A 7,623-nucleotide genomic window follows, 5' to 3' on the forward strand; every position below is an offset into this window, starting at 1 on the left:
GTATACACTGTATGTATCAGTATAAGAAGGCTGCATATATAATGTATGTATCAGTATAAGAAGTCTTGGTATATCATGTATCAGTATAAGAAGGCTGGGGTATATAATGTATGTACAGTGTCGGACTGGGATACCTGGGGCCCACCAAAGGAAATGATCCTTGGGGCCCACCAGTATACTAAGACCAACAAAACACATTACCGGATCAAAAGTAACAAATATTACCACCACATACTGACTAATACCCCCGCATACTAATACCACCGCTGCTACTGACTAATACCACCACATACTGACTAAAGTCACTGCTGCTACTAAAGAAAATCCTCTGTACACAGACCACTATCATCTCATACAGTCATATAGTGGTACCCAGCTCTACACAGGATCTGTACTCCATATACATTACAATGCAGTTATATCAGGTGACTCACAGGGATCGTCTTCTCTGATCAGAGTCGTTTCTCTTCTCCGAGACACGAATCCACAGAATCTGCCAGAGAAACATATTAGGCTCCTCACCCTGGCACAATCCTCATCCTCCTCATCTCAAACTGCACATCTTTACACCCTCATTTAGTGGGTAGGCTGACTGTATGTGACCCCCCTTATAGTATATGCCCCCCCTTATAGCCTCCTTATAGATACCCCCCTGTATTATCCCCCCTACAGATGCACCCCTGTATTATCCCCCTTATAGATGGTCCCCCCGTGTTATCCCCCTTATAGATGGTCCCCCCCTGTGTTATCCCCCTTATAGATGGTCCCCCCCGTATTATCCCCCTTATAGATGGTCCCACCCTGTGTTATCCCCCTTATAGATGGTTTTCCCCTGTGTTATCCCCCTTATAGATGGTACACCCCGTGTTATCCCCCTTATAGATGCCCCCTCGTGTTATCCCCCTTATAGATCGTCCCCCCGTGTTATCCCCCTTATAGATGGTCCCCCCCTGTGTTATATCCCTTATAGATGGTCCCCCCCTTTGTTATCCCCCTTATAGATGGTCCCCCGCTGTGTTATCCCCCTTATAGATGGTACACCCCCCTCCTGTGCAAAGCAGATTTAAAAAAAAAAAAAAAAAACACCACACAACTCACCTTACAACACGCTCCGCCATCGACTGTCTTCTCCCCCGGCTGCTGATCGGCTTCTGCACGGCTTCCTGTTGTTGGTCTCAACTGCTTGCGGACTGCAAGAGGACTGAAGCAGTGTGGCGGAGGCCCAGTTTCGCCATGGGGGGCATGGGGGAAGGGAGGTTTTCTGTCACTTTGTCACGGCGGTGTCCTGTGCTCCGGGCCGCCGCCGCGACTTCCCTCTGCCCCATGCAGCCGCCGGGGTCCTTGTGCAGGGACCCGGCGCTGCTACCTATTCGGCCCCGGGGGGCGCCTTACCTAGTCCCGCTCCTGTCTCCGTCTGTGTCTTTAAAGGGCCAGTCCGCCCCTAATTGGTTAGTTGCTCTAATCACTCCCTATAAATTCCAGCCCTGCCCCACTACAGGTGTTGGAGCCTCTGCATGCTTCCCATAGCGTTTGGCCCAGCTCCCTGTAGTTCCTGACTGTAGTTCTTGTTCCTTGTTCCTGTCCGCAGTCCTTGTCCCTAGTCCTTGCCCGCTGCCTTCCCATTGTTCCTGAGTCCTGTCCGCCACCTGCAATCACGCCTACAGATCTCCTGCCTACTGCTCCTGCACGCCTCGCCTGCCGTCACTAGCAACCAAGCCAGGGGTAGCGACCTGGGGGTCGCCTGCCGCAGCAAGTCCATCCCGCCTTGCGGCGGGCTCTGGTGAAAACCAGTGGCCCCTTAGACTCTGCTCCCTGGTGAGGTTAGTGCTATCGCTAGTGACGGTTCAGTGGATCTACTACTCCAGGCATTACAGTAGGCTCCAACCATGGATCCCAGCGAGGTGCCTGATCTCCGTGACGTAGCCAGAGTAATCGCTCAACAGGCTCAACAAATCCAGCAACAGTCACAGCAGATCCAGCAACTGACTGCCGCCTTACAGCAGCATATTACAGCTTTCGCTCACCACCACCTGCAGCCTCCTCGAGACTTCGACTGGCTCTCCCGAGTAAATATGGAGGCGATCCCAAGTTTGCAGGGGATTCCTGACTCAATGCACCATGCATATTGAACTTTTAGGTAGTCAGTTTCCCACCGAGCGCTCTAAAGTGGCTTTCATCATCAGCCTATTGGAAGGTAGAGCTCTGGCCTGGGCCACGCCGCTGTGGGACCGAGATGATCCTGTTGCTGCCAATCTCCGAACTTTCCTGGCCGAGTTTCGCTTCGTCTTTGAGGAACCTGCCCGTGCTACTTCAGCTGAGACTGCTCTCCTCAACCTCTCTCAAGGGAGCTCCTCCGTTGGTGACTACGCCATCCAGTTCCGCACCCTGGCAGCTGAATTAGACTGGAATGAGGCCGCTCTAATAGCCACCTTCAAGAAGGGCCTATCCAGTTGGGTGAAAGACGTGCTCTCCGCCCGCGACCTCCCTACATCTCTGAACAATCTAATCCGTCGCCATCACCGCCTAGCACCGGTTTTCCAGAATCCTGTTGCTCCTGTACCCCAGTAGACTCCTGAGATTCCAATGCAAGTAGAACGAGTTCGCCTGACTCCTCATGAGAGGGCTCGCCGACTAGAGCTGAATCTCTGTCTCTATTGCGGTGGCTCTGATCACTTCCGGCAGAGATGTCCCCAACGTCCTCAGTGTCCGGGAAACGCTCGCACCTAGGTCTGGTAGGAGAGGCCTCCCTAGGTGTGAATGCCACCTCTCCAAGATTGTCTATGCCAGTTTCCATCCAGACACCCTCAGGACAAATTCACCAGACTACTGCCTTCATCGACTCCGGGTCTGCGGGCAGTTTCATTGCAGCTACCTTGGTCCAAAGATGGCGGCTACCCGTGATCCAGCTAGCCTGATCCCTGTCTATCTCCTCGGTCACGGGCGAGACTCTTGCTGAAGCTGTGCTCTACCAGACTGCACCTCTAGTCCTCCAGGTGGGCGCTTTGCATCAGGAGAAGATCTCCTTCTACGTCTTGCGCCATTCCTCTTCCGACATCCTGTTGGGTCTACCTTGGCTGCAATTACATACCCCTAAGCTAGACTGGAGAACCGGGGAGATTCTTAGTTGGGGTCTGGACTGTCCTAACCGGTGTCTGAAGCTTCCTCAGCCCAAGTGCTCTGTGACATCACCTGACTCCGTCAAGCCTCTACCCGGCCTACCGGCAGAATACCGAGACTTGGCTGACGTCTTTTCTGCCAAAGAGGCAGACTCTCTACCCCCTCACCGGACGTATGATTGTCCCATAGACCTCCTTCCTGGAACTTCTCCTCCACGAGGTCGGGTGTACCCTCTCTCCGTGCCCGAGACTGAGGCTATGTCTTCCTACATCCGGCAGAACCTACAGAAGGGTTTCATTCGCAAATCCACATCCCCTGCTGGCGCAGGATTCTTCTTTGTACAGAAGAAGGACGGTTCTCTTCGCCCATGCAAAGACTACAGGGGCCTAAATAAGGTGACAGTCAAGAACCGTTATCCTCTTCCACTTATCCCTGAACTATTCGACCGTCTCCATGGAGCCAATATCTTCTTTAAGCTGGACCTCAGGGGAGCGTACAATTTAATCCGTATTCGTGAAGGAGACGAATGGAAGACCGCTTTTAACACCAGAGATGGGCACTACGAATACCTGGTCATGCCATTCGGCCTATGCAATGCCCCAGCGGTTTTCCAGGAATTCGTTAACGACATCTTCCGAGACCTCCTCTATGTCTGTGTCATTGTCTATCTTGACGACATTTTGGTCTTCTCCCCTGACCAGCAGACTCACGTGACACAAGTACGTCAGGTCCTACGAAGACTACGGGCCAATCATCTGTACGCCAAGCTAGAGAAGTGCGTTTTCCATCAGCGCAGTCTTCCGTTTCTTGGGTATATCGTCTCCGACCAGGGTCTAAAAATGGATCCGGCCAAGCTCTCAGCTGTTCTCCAGTGGCCACATTCTGTGGGACTCAGAGCTATCCAACGCCTCCTAGGATTTGCCAACTACTATCGGCAGTTCATCCCACACTTCTCTACCCTGGTCGCACCCATTGTGGCCCTCACTAAGAAGAAGGCGGATCCCAGGCATTGGCCACCTGAGGCCGAGCAAGCCTTCACTAGCCTAAAGTCAGCCTTTGCTTCTGCTCCTGCGCTAGTTCGCCCAGATGCCACCAAGCCGTTTTCACTTGAGGTCGACGCATCTTCAGTAGGCGCTGGAGCCCTCCTCTCGCAAAGGGACGCATCAGGCAAAACCCGAACCTGTGGGTTCTTCTCAAAGACTTTCTTCCCTGCCGAGAGGAACTATACTATTGGCGACCTTGAACTCTTGGCGATTAAGTTGGCACTGGAGGAGTGGCGTAATCTAGAGGGGGCTAGGTATCCAGTAAATATATACACGGACCACAAGAACCTTCTCTACCTCCAATCGGCCCAACGTCTCAATCCCCGGCAGGCCAGGTGGTCGCTTTTCTTTTCACGTTTCAACTTCGTTATCCATTTCCGTCCGGCTGAGAAGAACGTGAAAGCCGATGCTCTCTCCCGAGCATCTGACGTCATGGGACAAGAGGACTCTCCTCGCCACATTATACCTCCCGATCGCCTAGTGCCAGTCGCCACATCCACTCTTCAAAGATTGCCTCCCGGTAAGACCTATGTGCACCCTGCTCTTCGAAGACGGATATTGAAATAGGGTCATTCCTCTATGGTGGCCGGGCATCCGGGAGTTCTAAAGACCGGGCAACTGATCTCCCGCCACTACTGGTGGCCCAGCCTACTCCAAGATGTCAAGGACTTTGTGGCTTCCTGTACCATCTGTGCCAGAAACAAGTCCTCCCGTCAAAAACCTGCCGGCCTACTTCAGCCCTTGCCAGTTGCAGACCGCCCCTGGTGCCATATAGGCATGGACTTTGTCACAGACTTGCCTCCATCTGTGGGTAACACTGTCATTTGGGTTGTTACTGACCGCTTCTCCAAGATGTCCCACTTCGTTGCTCTTCCTGGACTACCATCAGCTCCTCGCCTGGCCCAGCTGTTCTTTCAGCATATCTTCCGCCTACATGGTCTTCCTCTTCATATAGTGTCTGACAGAGGCTCACAATTCGTCTCCAGATTCTGGCGTGCTCTCTGCTCTCAACTCCAAGTGAAGCTGGACTTCTCATCGGCCTATCATCCCCAGACCAATGGGCAAGTGGAAAGGGTCAATCAGGTCCTTGGCAATTATCTTCGACACTTCGTCTCCGCTCGCCAGGACAACTGGTCCAGTCTGCTTCCATGGGCAGAGTTCTCCTACAACCATCTGGACTCGAGTTCCACAGGCAAGTCACCCTTCTATGTGGTCTATGGGCATCACCCTCGTCCTCCTCTGCCTCTCTCCATCCTCTGAGGTCCCAGCCGTGGAGGAGTTGTTATCTGACCTGCAGTCGATTTGGGAACAGACTCGACAATCTTTGCTCAAGGCATCTGACCACATGAAGGACCAGGCGGATAAGAGAAGAAGATCTGCCACGAATTTTCTCCCAGGTGACAAAGTCTGGCTCTCAGCCAAATATGTTCGACTCAAGATTCCCAGCTACAAGTTGGGTCCTTGATTCCTCGGTCCTTTCTCGGTGCTAAAACGCATCAACCCTGTCACCTACAAACTCCGCCTACCCCCTACTATGCGGATTCCGAACGCCTTCCATGTTTCCCGGTTCTCCAATAAGTCTTCATTCACTGCTCCACAAGCTGTCTCTGACGACGTCTACGTTGTTAAAGACATTCTGGCCATGAAAACTGTCAGAGGGAGACGGTTCTTCCTAGTGGACTGGAGAGGATTTGGTCCTGAGGAGAGGTCCTGGAAACCCGAGGCTAACATCCTGGACCAAGATCTCATCAAGAGGTTCCTGCAGGCTAGAAAGAGGGGGAGGCCAAAGGGGGGTACTGTCACGGCAGCGGCGGCGTCCCGTGCTCCGGGCCGCCGCCGCGACCTCCCTCTGCCCCATGCAGCCGCCGGGGTCCTTGTGCAGGGACCCGGCGCTGCTACCTGTTCGGCCCCGGGGGCGCCTTACCTCGTCCCGCTCCTAGGGCGCGCGCGCCGGCTGTCTCAGATTTAAAGGGCCAGTCCGCCCCTAATTGGTTAGTTGCTCTAATCACTCCCTATAAATTCCAGCCCTGCCCCACTACAGGTGTTGGAGCCTCTGCATGCTTCCCATAGCGTTTGGCCCAGCTCCCTGTTGTTCCTGACCGTAAACCTTGTTCCTGTCCGCAGTCCTTGTCCCTAGTCCTTGCCCGCTGCCTTCCCATTGTTCCTGAGTCCTGTCAGCCACCTGCAATCACACCTGCAGACCTCTGCCTGCACTCCTGCCTACTGCTCCTGCACGCCTCGCCTGCCGTCACTAGCAACCAAGCCAGGGGTAGCGACCTGGGGGTCGCCTGCCGCAGTAAGTCCATCCCGCCTTGCGGGGGGCTCTGGTGAAAACCAGCGGCCCCTTAGACTCTGCTCCCTGGTAAGGTTAGTGCCATCGCTAGTGACGGTTCAGTGGATCCACTACTCCAGGCGTTACACACTTGACTGGAAAAATGAGGGCCCAGCCAGGTGACAGCATTTCTAGAGGTGCAGCACTGTCACTGTTGGGGGGCCCTGCCACCCAACAGTGACAGTGTGTTAACTGTGTGGGGGTCTGGGGCCTACCGGAGGATCCTCCGATCCTCCGGTGCCCCAGTCCGACACTGTGTATGTATCAGTATAAGAAGGCTGGGGTATATAATGTATGGTGTATCAGTATAAGAAGGCTGGGGTATATAATGTATTGTGTATCAGTATAAGAAGGGAGGGGTATATAATGTATGTATCAGTATAAGAAGGCTGGGGTATACAATGTATGGTGTATCAGTATAAGAAGGCTGGGGTATATAATGTATGGTGTAACAGTATAAGAAGGCTGGGGTATATAATGTATGGTGTATCAGTATAAGAAGGCTGGGGTATATAATGTATGGTGTATCAGTACAAGAAGGCTGGGTATATAATGTATGTATCAGTATAAAAAGGCTGGGGTATATAATGTATGGTGTATCAGTATAAGGAGGCTGGGGTATATAATGTAGGTATCAGTATAAGAAGGCTGGGGTATATAATGTACGTATCAGTATAAGAAGGCTGGGATACAATATGTATGGTGTATCAGTATAAGAAGGCTGGGGTATATAATGTATGGTGTACCAGTATAAGAAGGCTGGGGTATATAATGTATGGTGTATCAGTATAAGAAGGCTGGGGTATATAATGTATGGTGTATCAGTACAAGAAGGCTGGGTATATAATGTATGTATCAGTATAAAAAGGCTGGGGTATATAATGTATGGTGTATCAGTATAAGGAGGCTGGGGTATATAATGTAGGTATCAGTATAAGAAGGCTGGGGTATATAATGTACGTATCAGTATAAGAAGGCTGGGGTACAATATGTATGGTGTATCAGTATAAGAAGGTTGGGGTATATAGGTATATAATGTACGTATCAGTATACGAAGGCTGGGGTATATAATGTATGGTGTATCAGTATAAGAAGGCTGGGGTATATAATGCATTGTGTATCATTATAAGA

The sequence above is a fragment of the Dendropsophus ebraccatus genome, chromosome 11 (assembly GCF_027789765.1).
Source record: "Dendropsophus ebraccatus isolate aDenEbr1 chromosome 11, aDenEbr1.pat, whole genome shotgun sequence".
Lineage (NCBI taxonomy): Eukaryota > Metazoa > Chordata > Amphibia > Anura > Hylidae > Dendropsophus > Dendropsophus ebraccatus.